The 25,902-nt window shown below is 45.7% G+C and overlaps 1 protein-coding gene across 1 annotated transcript in view; it reads right to left on the reverse strand.

The window, feature by feature from the left end:
- Tiam1 (TIAM Rac1 associated GEF 1) overlaps positions 1 to 25,540 on the reverse strand; it is a 360,672-nt gene extending 335,132 nt beyond the window's left edge. The window contains exon 1 of the mRNA XM_046439109.2: positions 25,438 to 25,540. The gene's annotated coding sequence lies outside the window, so the exon portion shown is untranslated. The remainder of the gene's footprint in view (positions 1 to 25,437) is intronic.
- Between the last annotated feature and the right edge of the window lie 362 nt (positions 25,541 to 25,902).

A 25,902-nucleotide genomic window follows, 5' to 3' on the forward strand; every position in this document is an offset into this window, starting at 1 on the left:
GGATTTCCTTTCAGGGAGTTTAAGAACTTGTGGGTCAGGGCTACCTGCCCAGTTCAGGCCAGAAGGAAACAAATTAGGTCATCATTCTTTTCTTTTCCCCAAAATAACTCCCCCATCAAATGCAGAGACACTTCCATCGCAAAGTAGCTGTACTTTGCGTGACAAGTGTTTATCAACTTAAAGTCCATAACCCCTCCACCTGGTGACCTTGTTCCCCCTCCAACTCTGGGAGAGTTTCTCTCCCGCCCCTTCTCTCTCTCGGGGGAGAACCCACAAGAGACTATGTAAAATGCTCACCCAGGGAAGACTCCACACTTCTCGGGCCCCTGCCTTCTTCCCCCATCTTCTCTCACCTTCAAGGACGGTATCAGGCACATTACATCACTTCTTCGTCACCCTCTTTGCTTGAACAAGGACCTACGGTCGCCTTTGTAAACCTCCTGCAAACGTTTATTTACTCTAACATGTCGGAAGGCAATAACTTGGCGTTCAATCCACCTCACCGGAAAACTCATGTGGTTTCATCTGCTTTCTTAGGGTCTGGTGTCACCATTGGCTCCCCAGTTCCTATCTACTGCCCATGCCATCTCCCAGGGCAACTTCATCGGGTAGGTTTCCTGGGGACCCGTGGTGAAAAGTTTTACATAGTTCAGCCTTGATCCAGCTGAAGTTGCCCAAGCAAAGTTCTCTACACCTCTCTTTAACTTTATCGCTGCCACTTTCCAGGTAAAGAAAATGAGGTTGAGAAATTAAAGCCCTTAGGCAAGAAGACCCAGTGCCTCAACAGAGAGACAACTCCAAAACACCCTCTCTTCACTCTCCAAGCCACTCTGCCTTGCCCTGGTGAGTGCAGGTTTTCACACTGACCGCTGGAAGCCTGCTCTCGGTCCGCAGATGTATTGACCTGACTCCGGAGCTTCTAGAAAGAAGCAAGGACATGAAGGTTTATGGAGACGGATAAACCTATGAAGTGTGAGACAACACAAAGAGGGACCATAGGAGCCCCATAGGAGGCACACCTGGAAGTGAGGAGCCTTCTGATCCTCACTGAGCAGTCAGCTGTGCCCACCAGCTGCTCGGCCACACTTCCCATTGCCAGAACCAACCTCCAAGATCCCGGACCCCTGGCCTGGAAATGGGGTCCAGCAAATGTTTTGGGAGTTGGACACCTTCTTATCTGGTTACAGTAGGACTGGCTCCACTCCCAGGCAACAAATTTAGGGGTTAAAAAAAACAAACAATTCCTATTGATTCTCAGGAATAAGAAACAGGACTTCACAGTCCTGGCTCCAAGTCAATCCCTGCGCCACTGCCTGACACCCCACAGGGCAGCGACCGTGGCTAATTTCTCTCCAGATGGCGGTTTGTACTTTTCCAGGCAGCATCAGCTCCCCGAGCTGCGCCTCACCTTCCTAGGCTCTTTGTGTTTTCCCAATGTCCCCTCTGTGCACGGAGGGCTTTGCAACACCTCCAAATTTCCTGCCACCTACGGATTTCATTAGCAGACATTTACTCCCCTCTTCACTGTTTGGGGGATCTTAAGTAAAACCAGGTTTCCACAGAGTCCATGGGGACTCCACCCTGGGCTCTGGTCCAACCAGCTCCCTCCCCAGTGGAAGACAGTCTTTGCCCAGCTCCACCCCCCCAGGCTGGCTGGGGGCCAAGGCAGGTGTGTGCTGGGAGCCAGCACCAGGGGGGCTTCAACCCCTGGGCTGCCTTAGGGAAAGAGAGTGAGTTAAGGGAAGTGCAGAGGTGGGCACATACAAAACAAAATGACTTCGTCCCAGACAAGACTTCATGGGTAAAAGAAAGGTCTGGGGACAAGGCAGCAGAAAACATTTACCAGAACTACTCCACCTGGTCCATACCGAAGAAGAAAAAGGATGAAGCCACAAAAGTAGAATAACATGGAGGAGGAAGAGAGAGAAACAAAATGGAATGGACAAAGGGGACGGTGGGAAGGGAGGGTGGGGAAGAAAGAGAACGTGCTTTTTTTTCTTTTAATAGTCACTAACTAGATCAAGCCAAATACTAACTGAATCTCCATTGTATGACCCATAAAACAGGAGTTTAAAAAATATAAGAGACAGGGACAGGGAGGCCCACCTGTAACTTCAGCTACTCAGCAGGCGGAGGCAGGAGGATCACAAGTTTGAAGTCAGCCTGGGTCACTGAGCAAGGCCCCATCTCAAAATAATAAGGTCTGGGAGTCGAGCACAGGGGACATGCCTGTAATCCCAGTGGTTCAGGAGGCTGAGACGGGAGGATCTCGAGTTCAAAGCCAGCCTTGGCAACTGAGCGAGGCTCTAAGCAACTCAGTGAGACCCTGTCTTTAAATAAAATACAAAAGAGGGCTGAGGATGTGGCTCAGTAGTTAAGCGTCCCTGGGCTCAATCTCCAGTTCTAAAAAGAAGGGCTGGGGATGTAGCTCTGTGGTAGAGCACTTGCCTAGCGCGCGCACGGCCCTGTGTTCCATCCTCCGCACCACAAAAGATAAATAAATAAATACAACAGGATCTCTCACTGCAAGGATTTCAGCAACCATCTGGGGAAATAAATCAACAACCACAGCAAGGGAAACAAACAGGAAACCAACAGCAAGCAGAGCTCCCAGGCACACAGTCAATACTTCTACAGAGCACTTTAAGGATGCAAGGACCAGAAAGGCATTCAGACCAAGGCGCAGGAGTAGAGAGCGCACAGAAGCAACCTCCTGGATGGATTCAACCAAGCACAGCCTCGGCTGCACACACCAGAACAGCCCACCAGAACATTGGTGGACAACTATGGACATGACGACACACGTGGAATCTCCTCTGGCCATGCTACTACCTTGGCCCTCTTGATTAATTTTTCCTAACTATTTTAGGGTTGATAACTACTCTTACTTCTTTTTTTCTTAAGCGTTTAAAGGGGAGTCAGAACTTAAATGCTTGGTGCCGTTATTATTCACAATAGGCACTGATCTCACATCTGCCTCATCTTCTAAGTTAATTTTGCTACAGAGAAAATTCCTGTCTTTCCAAAAGGCTAGTTATGAAAATTCACTTTTTTTTAGAAGTTGCTGAGCTTTCTAATCTTCTCACATCCTGGCATCAAGCATGCTTTGAGGTGGGGAGGGCATCAGAATGAAGAGATTTCTGAAATAAGAGAAATTTACCTATCTGTGCTGGTCAGCTTTCTGTCACTGTAACGCAATATCGGAGATAATCAAGTCATAAAAAGAGAAGGTTTATTTTGGCTCGCAGCTTAGGAGGTTTCATTCAGTCCATGGTCAATTGGCCCTGTTACTCTGGGCCTGTGGCCAGGCAGCAAGCATATCATGGTGGGAGCGAGGGGCACAGCAAAAACTGTTCACCTGATGGCAAGAAGGGAAAGGAGAGGGCCATGGTTTCATAAGCTCCTTCAAGAGCTTGCCCCTAATGACCTAAAGACCTCTACTGAGCCCTCTTCTTCTTCTTTTTTTTTTTTTTTGGGGGGGGGGGGGAATTGAACCCAGTGATGCCTAATCACTGAGCCACAACCCCAGCCTTTTTTTAATATTTTATTTAGAGTCAGGGTCTCCCTAAGTCACTTGGGCCTCACTAAGTTGCAGATGCTGGCTTTGAATTCGAGATCCTCCTGCCGCAGTCTCCTGAGTCACTGGGATTACAGGAATGCACCACCGTGCCTGGCTGAGCCCCAGTTCTCAAGGGTTCCACCTCCTCCCCATAGCACCATATTGGGGACCCCCTTTAACACATGGGCATCTGGGATCATTTAAGATCCACATTATACAAATATTCTAGCAGGCTATCTCAGAAAAGCCTTTTTTCATTTGTTTTGTTTTGTTTTGTTTTTAGGGTGCTGGGGACTTGAATGCATGGCCTCACACATCCTAGGCAAGTGCTCTACCATTAAGCTACCATCTCAGCCCTTTTGTTTTTAATTTTATGTTTAAGACAAGATCTGGCTAAGTTGCTGAGGCTGACCCCAAACTTGTGATCCTCCTGCCTCAGCTTCCCAAGTAGCTGGGATTATAGGCATGAGCCACACACCCAGAAGAGGAGACTTTCTCTAAGCCAGGGTTGTCCAACAAAAATATCAATTTAAATTTTCTAGTAGCCAATTTACAAAAAAAAAAAAAAAAAAAAAAAAGTTAAAAGTTTAAGTGAAACTTAATAATCTAATTTATTCAACCCAATATTTCACAACTATCATCCTTTCAAACTATAATTGATATAAAAGCAAGGAATGATGTGTCTTCCATTCTTCTTTCTTATTAGCTTTCTGAAATCTGGTCTGTAGGCTACACTAACAGCACATCCTGGGTCAGCTTGGTCATATTTGGCCACCACAGTAGGCAGGATGGCTACAGACCCTCTGATTGTGATATGTGGCCAGGAAAAAATAAGGTTAGATAAAGTATTTCCTAAGGATGAGGGATTCCAGTCTCTTAAGTGTCCAGTTACAGGATGTGCTGAGCTTTCTTTTCGCACAGCTCCTAAAAGGACAAACAGCCCTTTGGTCTGACGGAAATAGCTGCCTGCAATCAGGAGAACCTCTCCAGGGCTCTGAGTTTCAGATCCAAACAGTGAATGCACTCAGTATAATTGTAAATACAAAAAGAAGAGGGGGCAGACACTGTCTTCTAAGGACAAGAAACCACGCTAGGGCCTGTCACCAAACACCACCATTACCAGCTCAGCCCCATGCACTGGCCAGGGGACTTCCTTCTGTGGATCTCCATGCTATATTAAAAAGTCATTCAATCTAGCGCTTCCATTGAGAGAGTAACCATACTTAACAGGAAATTGAGCTTCCTGGATTAATAGCCTGTCCTGTTCTAGGACAAATCAAAGAAGAATCCAAAATCAGCACTTGCGAATCTTAATTTCTTCCTGCCTGGTCAAAACTGCTGCCCAAGAGCCCTAAAAGAACAATCCCTCTTCGGATATTTAGAGCATTGAACATATTTTCTCAGTGTTCTTGTTATCGGTTGATCCAGAAAGCTTGTTTCCCTCTTTTATCTCATAGCATCTTAAAACCAAAGCATATACAAATGAACTCTGATTTGTTACAATTCAAGAAAGATGTGGACACCCAGTTTCACAGCACTTCATGTGAAGATGGACCCACCTGAAGCACCATGAGGTTGTGAATGAGCTTGGCCCACAACTCTGGGGCCTTCGGACAAGTCCCTCTCACGGGTTCTCTGGTTCTCTATATGGGATTCTTTCTCCTTCCCACTGCCTTGACCTCCCACAGAACTCAGATTCTCCAACCTCCCCAAGGAAACAGACAGGTGTTTTCAGCTGATGTAATGAGAGCATGCATTCCATGACATCCGGGGCCACACTCAACTCATTATTGGTTATTTTCCTGAGAGTGCACCAAAGTGAAGGCCTACAGAGTGCCAGCCGCCATGCAAGAAATGGGCATGACCCAGATGGAGAACGGGCACACTAACAGATGAATGGATAAGAAGGGGTTGTTATGCCAGCCAAGGAGTCCAGAGGGCTTTCTACAGAGAATGGTGTCTGTATTGAGCTTTAACAGTAAGCCAGGATGGGCTAGAAGCAGAAAATATGTAGAGGTAAAATACAGTATGGGGACTGGTAACTCCCCAACCCCCTGCCACATGCCAGGCCTGCTGGAAGAATCTATAGGAATGAAGTCACTATTCACACAATCCCTGGGAAGTCGATGCGCTGAGTGTCCCTATTGGATAGATGTTGATATTGGGAGGTTATATTTCCGGTCTCCAGTGGATGCCTGAATCCTGGGCCAGCACCCAACTCTACATAGATGATGCTTTTTCCTGTACACACACACACCTATGATTCAAGTTTCATTCATACCTTAGGCACAGTAAGAGACTAACAATGGTAACAATAACAAAATAGAGCAGTTATACTACGGGAAAAGCTATAGAAACATGGTGTCTTTCTCGTGAAAGGGGACAAATATTAATACTTCGAAGTCACGGGTGACCATAGAAAGTGAAGCCATGGGTCTGAGAGGGGCACGGGGTGGGGTGGCTGCCATCTACGGCCTGGCAGTGCAAACCCAGGCAGCATGGCTCCATGTTTGAGTTTGCCCTTGGCTCCATCTGACGACCTCCTTAACCCCTGCACATCACTGTTCCTGAGAAGAGGACACTTCATGTTTCTGAATTGCCAGCAAATGCTGCGATCTGGGCTGCCCTGGCAGCCAGGAGGGTCATCTAAATGCAAGAAGCTGAGAGGAGGGACCTTCCAGACTTGGTGGGCTGCTAGAGCAGCACGGCCTCTCCTGATACACCTCCATCCAATTGCAAGCCGTTGGCAGCTGCCAGTGTGTCTGCCTTGGAGGAGAGTGGGCAAGGCTGGGGGGAGCACCAGGTGAGGCAGACAGGGGAGCAAGGGACAGGCAACATGCTGAGCTTGGGCTTTGTACCATTGACAATGGGGAACACCCACGAAGTCTGACCCAAGAGCGATGTGCTCAGACAGACTTTCCATGGAAGATGTGCCGGAGGCTCAGGCCGCCATGGCAGGAAGGAGGATGCAGAGCAAGTCCAGGAGAAAGGACAAGAAGAGCACATTCATCTCCTGGGGTTTCCAAACAGACCATCACAAGGTGGGTGGCTGGAATACCACAGCAATTGATTGCTTCTCAGTTCTGAGCACCAGAAGTTCAAAATCAAGATGTCAGCAGGGCTGCACTTCCTCCGGAAGCCCTCGGGGAGAAGCCTTCCTTGTCCCTTCTGGCTTCTGGTGGCTTTGGGTGGCTTCTTGGCTTTGGGTGTTATTATTCCAATTTCTACCTCCTTCTTCACATAGCTACCTCTTCTGCATCAGTGTCTGTCTGTCTGTCTGTCTGTCTGAATCACTAGATTTAACCCAGTGTGGCCTCCTCTTAACTAATACATTTGCAAAGACCCTGTGTCCAAATAAGGCCACATTCTGAAGTTCCAGGGACATGACTTTTGGGAGGGGACCACTCAACCCACTAGTGGGACCTGAAAAACAGCACAAACCTTAAGACTGAAAAGGGACAAAGGAAAGAGATACAGCAAGGTGCGGGACATGAAGACGTTGTGTCCATTTCTGAAAAACAAAAGAGCACTTATACAAGTGCCTTGTACTTAGAGAAGCCAATACTGCAAGAATTCACAAGAAACCAAAACTAAATAAATAAATAACTACCCAAGGGTGTGGGAAACAAAGAGATAAGGATGAGATGACAGCAAAATTTCTTCATGTGTACTTTATTCTAGAGTTTTCATCTTGAAACCATGTAAAGATCTTCTTTATCCAAACAAATTAAAGAAAAAAATTTGAGCAAATATTTGGGAAGTAAAAAATAAAAGTGGATACATCTCACAGATGATAGGTTCAGGCGCGTGCCCTATAACAGCATGTCAGACAAAAAGCTGCATGTATGTGATTGGTCCCAGGAGACTCCACTGCCTAGTGACACTGCAGCATTCTTAGTGTGTAAGTATACTCCCCGATGTTCACATAGTATCAAAATCGCCTAACCACACGTTTCTCCAAACAAATTCCCATCAGGCAAAGTGTAACTGTATACACCGTGTAATTCCTTTATTATCAAGTACAAAAACAAACCTCTGGTGTTTTAAGCCAAGATTGGGTTGCCCTTCAGAGGTGCTGATGGGAAAGATCCTGGGGTTGCAGCATGTTCTGCTTCTGGATCTTGCTCCACAGGTGCGCTCTGTAAGAATTCACCAAACTGTACTCTTACAATAATGTATGCTTTTCCATATGTCCGTTAATTTAATATCAATATTTTTAAAAGCAAATAAATGCGCCAGTGTTGGTATCCAGCATCCTGCCTATGCAATAGAGATGATATTGCCCCATTCAGGGCAAAACTCTCCTGCTGGGGATATCGATTTTTCTAAGGAAAGGGACACCAAACGCTGTCACCACGCAAGTTTAACATCCTGTGATTTCATGGAACAAATTCTACACAACGTGCTTTCCAAGATCTTTGTTTTTCCAAAAGCAGTGTGGCTACAACAATATTTTCACGAGTGCTGCCTTGGTTTCCAAAGATTCTGTCCCAATGTCAAAGGCTGAAATCTGAGCCACAAGCCAGAGAGGGTGGAGGTCCCTGAAAACATTTTTATGTGTTTCTGCCTGAAACAAAAGGCCAAAAGCGGATTTTCCACAAGCAGTGGTGAAAGGAGGGGCAGCATGTCTTGGTGCAGCAACCTGCACACATCGTCCCTGCCCGGGACGCTTATTCCCGCCACCTACTCCGACTCCCCGTAATGGAAATGCCAGATTTAAACAGGTGTCATAACAGTAAAGGGGCCCCATAAATGGAAACCCAGAAGGCCTTGCAGAGCTGGACAGCTGGTGTGAGAGTGAGGGTTACAGACCTAAGTGGTCCCCAGACTTCCGGAGTCTGCTCTCCTTCGCCTCACACACACTTAAACATCCATTTGCCTCCACGAGCACACACACACACCACATATATAAAATCTCTCAACAGGAAATTTCTTCCATTCTTAAATGGTCTCGCCTAAATAAAATACCTCTGACAGAGTACTCTGAGCTATTGGATCACATTAAATGAGAGGAAAAAAAGAGAATGGGTTAGTTATTCTATAATAAACAGTCTGCTCTGTGGAGCAGAGTCACGTGGCCACATGGGGCTGCCCAGCACATGGAATGAGAGGGGCTTAGGAACTTAAGTGGCCTTGACACAGACTGAGTGGGGGAGGGGTGGCCCATTCCTGCCCCAGGACCACCCACATGCTCTCACAGGCTGATGTGTGTGCATTTTATCATATCCAGGTTGTATGACCTCAGATGCGCCACCTAATCTCTTTGCTTCTCCACTTTCTTACCTACAAAAATGGGATATGGATATCCTTTGGAGGATGTTCAATAATCACATCTGTAAAGTATCCAAAAGGCCGTGCACAAAGGGTAGGATCAATTGATCAAAGGCAACCAGTATGATAGCTGTAATCATAAACACCACTTATCCAAGTATCCATTTATTTCCTTAAGGAAATGACTCCTCATTCTTTGCACAGAAGAAAGTATAAAATGAAGGCCAGCATTTAACCTTCAAGTCTCATAATTTTCCCCTAAAAAATTTTCAATAAGAAAAGTATAATAATTACCAGGCACTGTGGGGCACAAGTGTGATCCCAGCAACGCAAGAGGCTGAGGCAAGATAATCACAAGTTTGAGACCAGCTTCAGCAAATTAGAGAGACCCTGTCTCAAAATAAAAGGACTTGCCAGGTGCAGTGGCGCACACCTGTAATCCCAGCGGCTTGGGAGGCTGAAACTGGAAGATGGCAAGTTCAAAGCCAGTCTCAGCAACAGCGAGGCACTAAGCAACTCAGTGATACCTTGACTCTAAATAAAATACAAAATAGGGCTGGGGATGTGACTGAGGGGCCGAGTACCCCTGAGTTCCCCAGGACCCAAATAAAATAAAAGGACTGGGGATGTGGTTCAGTTATAGGGTACCCTAGGTTCAATTCACAATATCTCCAAAAAAAAAAAAAAAACTATCTCCATATGTAAATGCAGACCTGTTCTGCAGTACTAGAGTTTAGGACCTCAACACATCAATTTGAGGGGTTCACAATTTGGCCCATGACACCTTCCTACGCCAAAATTGAAACGTTAATTTGGGTGTTCACAGATTTAAAGATTCCACATCACACAAAGGCCAGGTGAAGGAGTGAAGTTTCCCTTGAAAAGGGTCATCGGAGTTCAATGGTCGGACTCATGGCAGCCAGCTGCAAAGCCTTATGGGGCATTGGGGAGCTGACTTCTATGCCACTCCATAGGACAGTCAGCACAGAATCAGGTGGAAGGAGTCAGGAAGATAGATCTCTATGGGGGGTGAGGAGAGGGAGATGGGACAACACTTTCTAACAATTCACTTGTTCAACCAAGATCAAGGGCATCCAGTATCAGCCTCTTCAGATTGGCTTTGTTAGGCTCCTTTAGTCTTAAGAAAGCCCAGCCCATGTGCACCTCAAGTCATTCCTACAGCCTGAAAGTGGGGGCCACTCCCTCCGCATCACTGCATAGACCTGAGAGGACTAGCCAGGGAAAGGGCAGGTGGCCTGGCCCAAGTCAGCTCACCTCCTGGCAGCTTCAGCACCAGAACCTGGACCCTCCAGCTCTGGCTTCAGCTACTCCCTCCACTCCACAGTGGGAACCAAAATACAGCCTCAAGTGACAATCCTCAGCCCCGATGTCAGAGAGGAATCTCCTTCTGCAGTGGAGAGGGGCTTATCAATCCTTCCAACCCTAAAATCCCCAGCTAAAGCCAATCACAGTGGAAGGGCAGGGGAGGGTGACAAAAGATACTTCAAATCCAGCCTCAACAGAACACCTACAATTCCCCAGTGTGTGCATCTGACAATCACTTAACACTGCATCCTATTCACCTCTTAAGATCTGGTTCCTAAAAATCAAAGGCACAGGATTAGGGGAGCTAGAAAGGACCTTGGCCACAATGTGTTTCCATCTCACTGTCTCACAAATGTGGAATCCAAGTTTTACTCCCTGTGGGTCCAAGTATGAGGAGGAAGTGGCTACATGGTACATGGTAATGGTGCACTGTTTAAGTGAAAAGAAACAAAGTACTAAATTGCAACTATGCAAGTGTTACAAATGTGTAAAAAGGCCATGAAAAACACAGATATGGAAGAACAAAGAAAACCAGAAGCAACCACTGCATTCCTATCACAGGCATGTATAAGTCTGCTTTTAAACACCATTTATTGTTCTTACCAATCCACACCATTGTTTAAAATGCATTTTAAAAGAGTAAGCTGATTCATTTGCAGCACAAAATCTTTTAGAAGTGTTCAGTCCCACAGTTCCTGCTGACCAGAAAAAGAGTCTGGGAATGTCAGGCAGAAGCCTGAGCACTTATCAGATCTCAATTAGCAATTTGCTCTCATTCCTACAACCCGCCCCCCCCCCCCCCCGCCCCTCATCCCTGCCTCCGTAGTCACATGCAGTTATTACTGTTCCCTCAACACTTTACCCAGCCACTTGCTCTCAAATCACCCCCTGGCCATGAAAATCTCCATCATCCTTCTGTCTGCTTATAAACAGATACTGTGGAATATTCCTACCTTTTATTATTTTTTTATATTTATTTTTTAGTTTTCAGCGGACACAACATCTTTCTTTGTATGTGGTGCTGAGGATCAAACCCGGGCCACATGCATGCCAGGCAAACGCGCTACCGCTTGAGCCACATCCCCAGTCCTATTCCTACCTCTTAACCAAATTATATTTATTCCCCTTGAAGTTGGGATCAGCCTCCACCATTTAAACCTGCCCCCCAGCCCTTATTATTATAGTTCAGATCCTCCATTATTTTCTACCCATAGACTCTCAGTTCGCAGATCTTCTGAGCCATCTGCAATTTGGTTCTGGCCTCTCAGCACCAAGCCTCCATAACCTTGAAAAAAGCCTGGGTCCACCGAGGCTCACCCTGGAATCAAAGGCATGTTGGTGTACTGTCCTCGAAGTTTTCCTTAGTTTTCTGCTATTTATCTGGTCATTAAACTGCCTGTCTAACTGCTTGCCCACCCACCCATTCCCCCCTCAGAGCTGCATGCTGCCTAGTTTTGGCTCCTGCTGGAACACCAAATTCACCCTGGCTGGAGGCTGCTCACCAGCAACTAAGAGGAACTTTCCTCCAACCAGTAGGTCTGAGATAGAAATGTGGGGATACAGAAAAAAAAAAAAAAGATTGAGTCTCCAAAAAGGAGTGCCCATGAGCCACTGGAATGCAAAAGAAGCCTTCGTGAGCAACCCAACACAAGTCCTTAGCCTGTACCCTTGGCCAGGGCCCTTGACCCACATCCTTGCCTACAAAAAGTAACATGAAGGTACTCCGCAAGCCGCAGGAAAATTGATGTGAAATTGTGTACTTCTGCCCTGACTTCCCTCTAGGGCAGCCCCTAGCAACTGTCCCTCTATAAATATTAACATCCTGCACCAAAGGGTTGCTCTCTCTCCCTCTGAGATGGACTGCATTCTCCCTCAAATGATTATTTCTTACTTTACCCCAAAAGATATTTCTTCCTTAACACAGCCCATATTCTCCCTTGAATGTGTATTTTCTGTCTTAAATAAATCTGCCAGTGTCTCTGACACATACTGACATGCTTTTCCATCATATATGCCAAGGACCCCACTTGTCCTAAGCAAGGTCACCGTTGTGGTTTAGATATGAGGTCTCCCCCAAAAGCTCATGCATAAGACAATGCAAGAAAGTTTAAAGTGAAATGATTGGGTTATAAGAGCCTTAACCCTATCAGTGCGTCAATCCACTGATAGGGATTAACTGGAAGGTAACTGTAGGCAGGTAGGGAGTGTTTGGAGGAGGCAGGTCACTGGAGGCGCACCTTTGGGGTCTATATTTTGTGCCTGGTAAGTAGAGCACTCCCTCCCATGCTCTCTCTTTCTCTCTCCTTCCTGACTGTCATGTCCTGAGCTGCTTTCCTCCCGCACACCTTTCCACCATGATGTTCTGCCTCACCTCAAGCCCAGAGCAATGAAGTCAGCCATCTATGGACTAAGACCTCTGAAACTGTGAGTGCCAAATAAGTGTTTCCTCTTCTAAAATTGTTCTTGTCAAGTCTTTTGATCACAGTCATAAAATAGCCAAATAAAACAATTCCCCTCTCTGGAAACTCCGTCTGTGACATTAGTGTTAACTAAACATATCTCTATCCCATGTCCTCAATTTACTTAAACAGGCAGTATAACAGAGGGGTTGGACATAATTTTGGGTGGAATTATGGCTCAAAAAAAGTTATGTGGAAATCCTAAAATCCCGCCCCCCACACAGCACCTGTGATTGTGAACTTCTTTGTAAATTGGCTCCTCTCAGATGCAACAAGATGGGGTCATATTGACTCAGACTGCACGAACCAGTGATGGGCATCTTTGTAAGAGAAAGGAAATTGGGAAACAGACTTAAAGGAGAAGACTGTTATCTGAGGAAGACAAGGATCCACGCAATAGTGTCACAAGATAAGGAGCCCTCGGGGCTGTCCGAAGCTCAAAGAGGCAAGAGAAGAATTTTCCCTGGAGCCTTGGAAGGAAACGGGCCCTGCCCATACTGTGATTTCAGACTTCAAGCCTCCAGAGTTTGAAGAGAATAAATTTCTGTTGTCTTAAATCTCCCTGTTTGTGGCACCCTATGACAGCAGCCCTAAGAAACCAAAACAGGCATGAATTAAGTTGGACTTGAAAATTATCAATATTCTAGTATCTTCAGGAGGGACAGAGCTGTGCAGGAGCCAGTAGGAGATCCTAGAGAAAAACTGTGCTCAGGAGGCACAACCATGACTGAACGGTGGATATAGGACCAGTGTCTGAGAGAAAGGGGAGAGAAGAAAGGGAGGCAGTGAGCCCTCCAAGGTCAATATACTCTGATGCTGAGGGTCTCAGTTCAATCCCAGTCTGAATGGATCCATCAATGGGGCTAATCCTGCCATTGAGATCTAATCATGGGGCTCCTTTGCTGCCCACCTCCGGGAGCTTTCTCATCTTTGTTCATTCCAAAGCATCCACATATTCTTAATTCTTCCTGAGGTTCTTATTGTTGAGAGGAGCACTTTGCTATTAATCCCCACGTGTAAGTGGATTACACAACAAGAAAATATAACTTGGCAGCCTTAGGTTTCCACTAGTTACCACTTACACAAGGATATACTGATGAATGTGATTTTTCTTGTTATGAAATGAATACTCATTTTATTCATTATACAATCTTTCAAAGTTAGAGAAAATACCCAGAAAAAAAAAAAAAAGAACCACACTTAATCTCAACACTTAAAAAACACTTGGAAAATATTGGCATATATTTGATGTAATGAAGAGAAATAGTTCTGAATTAATTTTTTTAAAAACAAACCATGTTGATAGACTATTTCTAAAGAATCACCCAGAGGAAGAGAATGAAAAACTAGCCAACAAACAAGCAAAATAAATAAACAAGTAAAAAACAAGCAAACAGACCAAAAAAAAAAAAAAAAAAAAAAAAAAAACCACACATCATGCTTGAGAAAAGGAAAGATAGGCCTGCATAATCAAGGGGTGTTAACCATTTTAACACTGCTAGAGAGCAGAGAGGTTTTATTTCTGTTAAGGTACAAAACCAAACACAGCATCTCATAGCATCTATAGGCCAGGGCACTAAGCTAGTCAACTTAACTCATGTCCTAAAAAGCCCTTTCAGAATTGCACAAAGGAACTTTTCCAAAGTGGAAAAATCATACCTTATTATTGCTTGAGAGTTATCCATCCTCCCCACACACACACACAAATTAAAGTTTCCTGGCAACCATAACACAGCAACCAAGACTATACCTTGTGCTCATGGGCCAATTCCTCCAAACCCCATACCTACTGACTGCCCCAGCTATGGGGCTATGTCCCAGACTTCTGGAAGGATTGGCTGGTTCCATGTGCTGAAATAAAGATAAGGGCCAGGCACGCTACAGTGCTAGTTGCTAGTTGCTAGTTGCTAGGAGGCCCATAAATTCGCTTTTCCTGACTTGGATGGGATTCAGAACTGCTGTATCACAGGCTGAGAAGACACGGATTACTGCAATTAAAATTCACAGGCTGTCCATGAGGAATAATTCTAGCTCTTCTCACTCTAAATAAGCTACATTAACTGACCTGGGGTAAAGAACGGGCAGTGAACTGGGATCTCTAAAATCTTTGGCAAGAAAACTCCAGAATCCTAACACTAACCAACCGCTTTGACAAATAAAGTCTATTGAGTTTTGACTCCATTTTTCAAAGGAGTTGGCCATTGGGTATTCCTTTTGAAAAGCTAAAATTGTAGCCATAGGCTGCCATAAGCCTTTAAAATTGGTGAGAATTCACAGGACCAAGGCTGTGGACAGAGTCAACCCTGAAGTTAAACAATTAATTATGGGGATGGGGGAGGGACAAACACAGAGTGAATATTTTAGGTTTATTTTGAAATAATTGCTTTGTTAAATTGCTTAGTTAAGTGAAAACCATAATTATGCAGTTTTAAATTTCTAAATTACAATGAAATGTTAAAGTTCAATTGATATAATTGTAGAATTGAAATTATAATTTCTAATCGCAGATTTCAGGATGAGATAATTACCCTAATCGTCATAAAACTTTTCTAAAATGTCACGGTAGACCTGGCATGGCACTTGGAACATTTTTCTGAAAATATTTTCAATGCTTAATAAACTGCTTAAGAGGAGCAATATAGGAATGATCACCCAGCAATAGTCCTCCTCCATGACATTACCCACGATAGATTTGAGGGCTAACCACAATCCTTGCATGATGCAGTCTCAACAATGTACTGAGGTCATTAAGCAGAAGACCCTGCTGAAGCACTTATAAGCCAAATGCCTAAAAGAAAATTATGAACTCATTTTCAAGAACTTTCCATCCTAAAAAATGTACCTGATTAATTGAACTCTAACTAAAATAATAAGCAAAAGCTGAAGCACCTTAAGAAAGCTCATTTCCAAATATCTAGAAAACATAAACTCCTTCCCCAGGTAAAGAAATTTAAATAAATGACCTTAAATAGTACAGCATTTGCAAAGTTGGGGATGCAGCTCAGCGGCAGGAGGCTGGACCCCCACAGTATAGTATTAATTTCCTTTGAATTCAGGTTTCTCACCTCAGCACCACTGGCTATGGACCAGACCAATCCTTTTTTTTTTTCTTTTAAAGAGAGAGAGAGAGAGAGAATTTTTTAATATTTATTTTTTAGATTTCGGTGGACACAACATCTTTATTTTATTTTTATGTGGTGCTGAGGATTGAACCCAGCGCCCCGCGCATGCCAGGCGACCGAGCTACCTTGAGCCACATCCCCAGCCCCAGACCATTCTATCTTGGAGGACCATTCTGCGCATTGCAGGATGGTTAGCAGCATCCCTGGCATCTAGGACTTCCCCAGTAGTGGCAACCAACAATGTCTCCAGAACTTGCCAAATGCCTCCTGGAAGCAAAACTGCCCAGAGTTAAAAACCCCTCTCCCAATATAACCATACAAAAATATCGCCCCCTCCCCCCCAAAAAAATTTAACATCCAAAAGCTGACACCCAAAGACACTTCTAAATTTGATTGCAAGTATTTCCTTCAATTAGCTTTGGTAAATAAATGAATAACTGAGTCACTCATGGAGTTTTGTTATTTTTTTTAATATGTGAAGTACTGCTCTTTTTTTAAGTGTAAATATGGAATTCTCATATACTGCAGATGGAAATGTTCTAAAACAAAATGTGGGGCTGGAGTTGTGGCTCAGTGGTAGAGCGCTTGCATGGCATGCGTGAGGCCCTGGGTTCGATCCTCAATGCCATAAATAAATAAATAAAATAAAAGATCCATTGACAACTAAAAAATATTTTTTTAAAAAAAGTAAAACTGAAAAAAAAATGTTTCTTGTGCTCCTTTACTTAATCTGTAAATTAATTACACCATCAGAACTGTAGAAAACAAAATATAAATCTAATATACCACCGAAGTATTGAGTGAAAAATATTGACAGAATTATAACCAAGTAAACATTCTTAATTGATTCTCAGCTTTCACAAACAATATGCAAAGGACATCATCAAGAAAGTAAAATGACAACCTATTGAATGGAGAAAATATTTGAAAATCATGTCTGATAAACGTCATAAACATGGGCTGGTAGTATAAGCCAGTGGTGGAATGCTTGTCCAGCATGTACAAGGCCCTGGGCTGCATTCCCAACATCACAAAAACACAAAAAATAAAACAAAAGACATAAAGAATTCTTAAAACTTACTAACGAAATGACCAAAATCCAAGTGAAAAATGGGTGAAGTGTCTGACTATTCAGACATTTATGAAAGAAAGTATGCAATTAGCCAATAAGAACATGAAAAGATGCTCAACATCATTATTTATCAGAGAAATGCAAATCAAAACCCCAAGGAGACATCACTTCTCACACAACTAGAACATTTATAATAAACAAGACATATAATAAGAGTTGGCAAGGATGTGGGGAAACTGGAATTCTCATATACTGCAGATGGAAATGTGAAAGGTACCACCATTTTGGAAAGTCATCTGGCAGTTCCTCAAAAGATTAAACAGACTTATCATATGACCTAGCAACTCCACTCTTAGATAGATGCCCAAAAGAATTTTTACAAAACAGATATTCAAACAAATACTTGTGCACTAATGTTCATAGTTGCAACTTTCACAATAACCAAAAGGTAGAAATACTCAAATGTCCATCAACTGATAAATGGATAAACAAAATGTGTTATGTCCATACAGTGCATGTTATCTGGCCACAAAAAGGAATGGTTCACTGATCCATACAAAATGAAAGAAGCCAGTCACAAAAGGCCATATACCATATAATTCCATTTACATGTAATATCCAGAAAAGGCAAATTTGTAGAGACAGAAAGCATATTAGTGGTTATCAGAGGCTGGAAGGAGGGGTAATGAAAGGAGTGACCAATGGGTACAGGTTTTCTTTGAGGGTGATGGAAATGTTCTAAAATTGATTGTGATACTTATATAACTCCATAAATATATCTAAAATCCCTGAATTCTGTAATTTAAAGAGAGTTAAATTTCATGGTTTGTTAATATCTCAACAGCTGTTATGAAAATAAAAACAATCTATAGGCAAGGGGTAGAACACTTAATCATGATGGCAAAAAAACGATATAACAATGTTACCAGCTGGGACAGATGACACACAGGGAGTTGGGAACAAAGGCAGATCAGGACCCAATGTTCTCATTCTAAAGAGGGGGTACCAAAAGTCATAGGTTGATGTAACTGAAGTAAAGGTCTCTATAAATAACATAAAGACTGAAGAATAATGACAAGAAGAACCTGCTATGGTCTGACTGTGTCCCTCCAAAATGTCACTGGCTGGGAACTTAATCCCCACATTCATGTGTTGATGGTATTTGGGGGTGGGGCCTTGGGGAGGTGATGAGGATTACATGTGGTCATGGGGTGGGTTTACTATGATGTGAATGGAGGCACCTAAACTGAAGAAGAACCTAAACTGAAACACACCCTTTCTCACCAAGTGATGCCCTCCACCATGTTATAAAGCAGCATGGGGCCCTGGTCAGGTGCTGGTGCCATGCTCTTGGACTTGCCAGGCTCCAGAACAGTGAGCTACACAAACTTCTAGTCTTTTTTTAATCCGTTACTCAGTCTCAAGCATATTGTTATAGAAACTTTTAGGACATCAAGATAACCACTAAAAGAACTCAAATAAAAATTGAGTCAAAATGATTGTTTCTGAAGATTATAGGACTGGGCAGGAATAAAACAAGATGGGGACAGAAGATATTGTTCATGATAAGCCCATCTGTTCTATGAATTTCTTAATACTATATGGAGTTACTACTCTGCACATTGTTTTTAGAATCAAATCAAACTTGGCAGTACTTGAGTGGAAGAATCTTTATCAAAGAACAAGATACTTTATGTCAGAAAAAAAAATTAAATTGAATCATTACTACTGAGTGAAATCGTGACTTCAGTGTATTTGAGCGAAACTGACAAGTTTAGCCAGGCATGGTGGTGCACAGTTGTAATTCCAGCCGAGTTTCATGACGACAACACAATGTTCCTGCAGAAAGCCTAAGGGCTCTGCTGAGGTGGTGAGGCAGGGGGATGGCAAGTTTGAAGCCGACCTGGGTAGCTTGGTGACACCCCGTCCCCAGAATAAAATTATTTAAAAAGGGTTAAGTAAGTAGTTCAGTAACAGAGCACTTGCCTCACATGTGTGAGGCCCTGGGCTCAATCCTAGTGGGGGCAGGGGGGGTGCTGACAAATTTAATAGCCAAGACTACATCCCAAGAAGTCCGCCTGAAAATGGATGTCGGGCCTCTAAGAGAACAAGAAGGGTTAAAACCTTCCCACACAGCAACAAAAAACATTCAGAAGTCCTAATAACCTTGGAATCGGAGGACCATCTGGGATGGAAGAGCACTGTCCCAAAACCACAGGCCCAACTTGAACACGCTTGGGAAGCCTCCGGGGGAAGGCTCACAACAGGCACCATAGGGTCTGCCATCAGGAAGCAAAACGTGGTTATTTAAAACACCATGACAATTACAACTGGGACACTTGGGACTCAGGACTCCGGGAAGCCAAAGTGGGGCACCTGTGAGAAAGTCAGGTAGAAGAATTAATAATTACACAGGCAAGAGGCACAGGCGAGGGCCCTAGGGCCCTACCCAGAGGACTCAGGGGCTAACCAGGCAGAAACAGTCCCTGCAGTTATCAGACCTCAAGAAGTTTATGCTATGCTACTGAACTTGCCCCAAAGGGATCCTTTCTGAGGACAACCTTGTGGCCTGGGAGGAGATGGAGACACACATATTACTTCACTTAGTGAGGTCAGGCTCCTATCAAGTCCAAAACAAGACCCGTATGAGAAAGTCATGACGAGAATAAATCCACAGTTCTGAGCCTCTGAAAACAGCCCAAAGAGTGAATGTGAACTAGCTCAGGGTCCCCTGCTCCCCTGGACATTCCTGCCCGAAATCATCATTCCCCTGGAATGCAGCGGAGTGTACCCTCCCAGCCCAGGAGATGCAAAGAGACCCAAAGAAGTCTTGCCCCCAGAAGCTGAAGAAGCCCTGGGCAGGCCAGGCCTTGGGCTATAACCTCTACCTGAAGACCCTGGAGCCTCCAGCAGGACTGGAAGCAAGGCTCCTCCAGGCTCCTCCAGGCTCCTCCGTGGACAGGCAGACCCAGCTCCCCTCCAGGACCACACTGTCCAGGCCACCTTCCCAGGAAGGGCTGGAAATCCCATCCACTCCATTCCTCATTTTGACACCTCTGCAGGAAAGACTCCCAGACACCCTCATCCTGACCTCCTCCTTCCTGGGGGCTGACCTGAGGCTCCTTATCACCCCTGCAGAGCAGGCAAGAGGAACCAGGAGCAGGAAGTAGACTCATCCTTGTTTACCAGGTTATCAGCTCTAAGGAGGGGAAAGTGGAAGAGATGGGGAGAGCTCTCCACTGGAGGCGGCTTTACAACAGCAGCTTTTTTTGTTTTGTTTTTCTGCAGGATATCCTGTTTCCCCCATGGCCACAGAACTGGGTTTGGGGTTCTTAAGGAAAAGCAACTAACTCTCCATGGTGTGATCTCCACTCCATACCCATTCAAAGCCTGGAATAGCTCTCAGGCCCAGTCCCTCCACATCATGCCCTTCACCCTCTATACACACTATGCTCAAGTGTAAGCTAGTCGTAAATTGGGCCCAGTAAGAGATGCACAGCAATCACTAATACTCTGGGGCTGGAGGTGTTGCTCACTGGTACAGCCCTCACCAAGCATGTGTGAGGCCCTGTGTTTGATCCCTAGTGCCACAAAAACAAATAAATTAAAATAACTAATAATAAAATCAAACATTTATAACCATACATTTTAATAAAAGTTATTTAAAATTTATGCATTGTTTATTTCTGGAATTTTCCATTTAATATTTTCAGACCTCAGGTAATTGAAGCCATAGAAAGAAAAAAACATGAAGCGGGGGTGGCAGTGGGGGTGCTGCACTCCTCCTTTGATCTTTAATAAATCAAGCTCTATGGGGGCAGAAACTGGAATAAACAACATAGGTGTTGAGTTTTTTAAACCAAAGACACCTCCCCCTTTCTTTTTTTCTCCTCTCATGAATTTGAAGTCCTCCCAGATAGAAAACCAAGTATTTTCCAGATTATACTTTGATGTTGCTCGTCTCTACATTGCTGGGACCCTCACTCCACCCCAAAAACACTAAAATCCCCTTGTGGGAAGATAGGTTTCTGGCCAACCCAGCCTCAAAGGGCTTGGCCCACTTGGAAGTGAAAAAACCTTCCTCCCACAGAGTTCTCCAATCAGACATCATCTTTGTTTAACATCCTCTGAAAGCAGACAACCGATCAGTTTCATATCATACCACTGTTGTGTCCCTACCCCCAGCACTTCTGTCAATGAACCGAGACCCCACTCCGCAGCCACGTAGCAGGATGCAAGGTGTCTGGGATCTGCCTCAGCCCAGCTGGGGGAGAAACCTCTCCAGCTCAAAAAAGCTCCAAGGTCTTCTAGAAGAATGTCCTACCAGCACTGGAGTCTGCTGCCTAGAGATTGAACAGGGGCACTCCACCACCAAGCTACATCTCCAGCCCTTTTTATTTATTTACTTACATTTACTTATTTATTTGATATGAGACAGGCTCTTGCCAACTTGCCAAGACTGGCCTTGAACTTGTGACTCTCCTTCCTCAACCTCCATAGTCACTGGAATTACAGGTTTTTACCACCCGCCACCACTCCCCAGTCCCAGTCCTTGTGAATTTCTTAATGAGGTCCCTGGAGACCCAAGAGAACAGGGAAAGTCTTGTGTGAGGGGTGTGGAGGAAGGTGCCGGAGGTTGGGAAAGAGATGGAAAGGGAAAACTGCCTCACTATTCATATTCTGTATCCTTTTACACTAGAACACTGTTTTATTTTCGAAACACTCTGTTCCCTGCTGAGTACTGCTTTATTTCTGAGTACCTCCTTTATTTCTCTTTAATTTTTTTTTACATAAGTGACTTGACCTCCAATCGATGATGAGAGTAAATTTTTTTATTTGACACAGAGTTACAGAAAATGGAATGTTTACAGATGCAAGCCCTGAAGTTTGGAATTGGGAAAAATAGGAAAAGTTTGCTGGGGACTTGCAGATCTGATTTTTCTGGTCCTCTATTTAGGAAAAAAAAAAAAACAGAGAGACACATTCAGACGCATACCCTCTACCTAGTTGCTCAATTTAGAAAAGAAAATGTCGATGCATACATGACCAATCTGCACCTTTATTTTTGTTTCTGCCTTCTTTAAACACTTTTCTGTCTATAAAACCAAACTTCTTTCCTTGGACCATTAGAATGCTTATTTTATTTTATGGAATGAAGTGCTACTGGAGTCCAGAACTGAAATTAAAGCCAGTCAATATAGTTAAACTAAGTTGTGGTATTATCCTTTGAAAATGCACACACACACACACACACACACAACACTGAAATTGCATTTTGCAACAGGAAACCCAATGACTGGATATAGTGAAAATAAGAATCTTTCTCAAACACAAGCCTGAGTCTGTGTTGTCCTGAAACCCTACAGGTATATGCACATTGTCCATAGGAACCAGATTCTCCCTCTGGCTTCTAGCCCTCATCCCTAGGGAGAGGACATTCTGCCATTACTGATTCCTACACACTCACCTGTATTCCCCACTTGGGAAATCATAGGTGTGTACTGCACAACTTTTAAAATGTTAAACTGTGTCCCCCACCCACCCCACCCCTCACCAAAAATGATTCTTCTCTTGTTAGTAAGCTCCTTGCAGATAGAAGAGTGGAACTGTTAACAGGCACACCTAGTAGGCCCACAGCAAGGCCTTCACAGGTGCTCCAGAATGGCAGGAATTTTAGGGAGAGGAAAGCAGATGAAGTCTGCTATTCCTTTCTGGTTTAGAGGGGGGTGGGGAAAAGAGAACTGAAGAGGAGGAGGAGGTCTTTGTCCCAGCTCTTTGGAAGGGCATTAGAGTGTAGTCAGATTGTCAGCTAATGAGATTTCCTAACCACTCGCTCCCTTTTAAGTTTAGGCCCCCAACTGATTTGATCCCCAGACAGCAGGGGGGGGGGGGAGCAGGAGGCCTTCAACATCCCCAAGGGCCAGAGAATTCCCAGCACAAACGTGGGAAGGATAGGAATCATTTCTGGGAGTGGAATTTAAATAGATTATCACATTTATCAATTGATACACAGCAATAGTGCTACAGGCCTATTCCACCTCAACAGCATAGGGGGCGCTTCCAGCAATCAGCCTCTGCCTGGGTGCCTGAGTTGGGCCCAGCGGACTGCAGGGTTGGGGACCAGTTCCTGGAGACTTCCACAATCACTGGACAGACTGCAAGTTCCTTGCCTGGAGTTTTCGTCTGTTTGCTTGTTTGCTTGCTTGTTTGGGCTGGCAAAGATCTCTGAGGTCCACATTTAATGGATGTGGTGTTGGACCTGGCTCAATAATTTACCCCATCAGGCAAAAGGGTGTTAAAACAGGAAACGTTTCTTCAATAATATCTTGGTCTGTCAACAAGCCTGAGATTGTCTCTCTTAACTGTTTGTCAGATTGTGTGTGGTGTTTTGAGGTCCTCCCCCCAATATGAAACTGTCTTCTCTTTTTCCTAAAGAAAATGAGCAATGCAAAGGTAGAAGAGAGGAAATCCACGTCAAAACACATTAACATTTTGGAAGACACTCAATGAAATCAATTCTCCCTTTCTACCTTCCCAGCTTAGTCAACAGCCTCCTCCTTAAGTTTATTTCCCCTCCATTCAAAGATAATTACTTAGCAACTTCCCTGTTTACCACTCAAAGGCACTCTTCCTTCTGAGCTCTTTACTTTGAGGTACAAAAGAGCCTGTTCTGGAACCCAGTGATTTAGCGAACTTTTCTGCTACAAAACAGCTTAAATTTCACCTCTCTTTGTTCAAACCTCCCTCCATACTGGACCTTATCACTCTGCAGCAGTCATTGGTTCCCCAGCCACCAATTCCCACCTGGAGAATTCTTCCTCCTCCAAGCCCTGGTCTTGGGCCTCACACCATCTTGAGGAAGCAGGAAGAAGAAACAACTAAAACCCAGTGGAAATCCAAACACTTAAAAAAGGAGCTGCAAGTGATTAGATAAGTAAAATCAGTCAAAGGCCAAGTAAAACAAGTCCTGCTTGAGACAGTGTTTGATACCTTTTAAAATAAAATAAAATAGGAGCTGGAAGATTGGAGAACACAGAAAAGGGAAGACACGGAGCCATTCTCTCTATAACAGATTTTCTCTAACAGAGAAGCAACTCCTGCACTTCCTATGTGGCAGTTCTGTGCCATGCAATTCATTTATATTGTCGTTTAACCCCCTCCCCCTGAGGATACTCATTATCCCCACTTTACAGACGAACAAACTGAGACTTCAGGAGATTAAGTAGCTTGGCTAGGATCACCCAGCTTGTGACATGGAGCAGGTATTGGCACCCTAGTTTGTTTGACCTCAAGCCCAGGTTCTCAACCTCTGCTCTAGCACCAAGGGTGCGCCAAGTCAGCAAGCATGGGTAACCCGATCCCATCCACTCTGACTCCAGTATGCCGCACAGCTGCTGCACCGAGCCGCGTGGGTACCACTGTAGTAGACACGGATCGCACACTGTTCCCAAGGGCTCGCGCGCGTCCTTCAAAATCTGCCGACACGGAGAAAAAGGCAGGCTCAAAGACAACCTGAACCCAGAGGAGGAAGACCAGAGGATGAGACAGGAAAGGAATGGCCAGGTCAGCGACCCGAGGGCAGTCATCCTGAGGTCCCAGGACACCAGAGCCTATGGGTGTAGGGGACTTGAGTGCACGGGGCGTGGCGGGGGCTGGGCGCGAAATCGGTGTCTTTTCCCTGAAGCTGGAGCTGGGGGGAGGCTGGGGGAGGAGGCGTCACCTGACAGCGCGCACCAACTTCTTCTCACTTGGAGGGGGCTCGCAGCGGCAGCCAGGGCAGGGGGAGAGCAGCGCACAGCTCTCGCCCAATGGCGAGGTCTGTAAACAAAAGCGGGGCCCACGAGGGTCCCCAGCCGGGGGACGAGCCGCGCGGTTCAGCGGCATCGGAGTGGCGGGGGGCGAGGCGGGGAAGGGATACGACGCGGGGACCCAACGCAGAGTCTTCGGGACCCCCGCGGCCCCGACAAGTCATTGTCTGCACACCCGCAGGATTCCACTTTAAATGCCCCCTCCCTGGCCCACCGCGGGTCCCCCACTCTGTGTGCCGGACCCTGGCTCTCTGTCCGGTATGCCTGGCCCCGATCGTGGCACGGATGGCCAGAATGTGCTCCCTACCAGCGATGCCAAAAAGCCAGGCCCTTAAGTGTCCAAGTCAGGGACCGCGACACACACACACATAGACACGGGCACACACGCGTACGCCCTCCCCGAAGTTGATAAAAAAAATCAGCCAATAAATACACAGTGATGCCGTCGCCGCAGGTCAGCGCTGACCTCCTGCTGCCAGGAAGACCGAATGCCAACGCCTGGACACTGTCACATCCATTCGGCGGCGCCGGGCGCCTGGTCTCCGCTGTCTCCCGTCCCTCCGGGACCCTCCTTCGCGCTACAGATATCTTCCCTTACCTTCCCTCCCCAGATCACCCCACCTCCCAAGTGTATGCATACGAAAACAATACGAGTAAAGCCCGATCGGGGGGAGCTAGGACCCGCCGGGAGCCCCAGTGTGCGGGAGACTGGGGTCAGGACGTGCCCGTCACGGGCACAGCGGCTCAGGGCATCCTCATCGCCACCCCTCGGGGTGGCTCTGGCCATCCGAACCGCAGCCCCCAGGCTCGCAGTACTCACCTGCGACGCTCCTCCCGGATCGCCGCGACCCTACCAGGCACAATGCGGGACCGCTGGGCCCCTGGGGCTGCGGGCGCCGAAGCGTTCGCCGAGCTGCAGAGCTGCGCGCCGGACGGCGGCGGCGCTGCTCTGCCCGGCCGCGCTCGGGCCCGCTCGAGGTCTGCCAATGGGAGCTGTCAGGGCGCCTCTGCCGGCGGCTTCGGGGGCGGGGCCGCGGGAGCCCGTGGGAAACCGAGTTCCGATTGGACCTCCTGACAATCGCTCCGCCTCCGTCCAGCCAATCAGAAACGGCGGATACGGGAGCGGGGCGTTCGGAGTTGGACTGAGAGTGACAACAGGCACACGCGGGGTACCTGAGCAGCGTCCCGGCCCCCGGCCAGCGGTTAGACGGAAGCTGGCCTTCCGCGCTCCGGGATACCTTCCAACCAGGCTCTGGCGGCGCAATCTGGAGAGACCGCGGAAAGA

The sequence above is a fragment of the Marmota monax genome, unplaced genomic scaffold (genome assembly GCF_021218885.2).
Source record: "Marmota monax isolate L192 unplaced genomic scaffold, Marmota_monax_Labrador192_F-V1.1 WCK01_AAM20220418_F8-fsc00125, whole genome shotgun sequence".
NCBI classification, from domain to species: Eukaryota; Metazoa; Chordata; class Mammalia; order Rodentia; family Sciuridae; genus Marmota; species Marmota monax.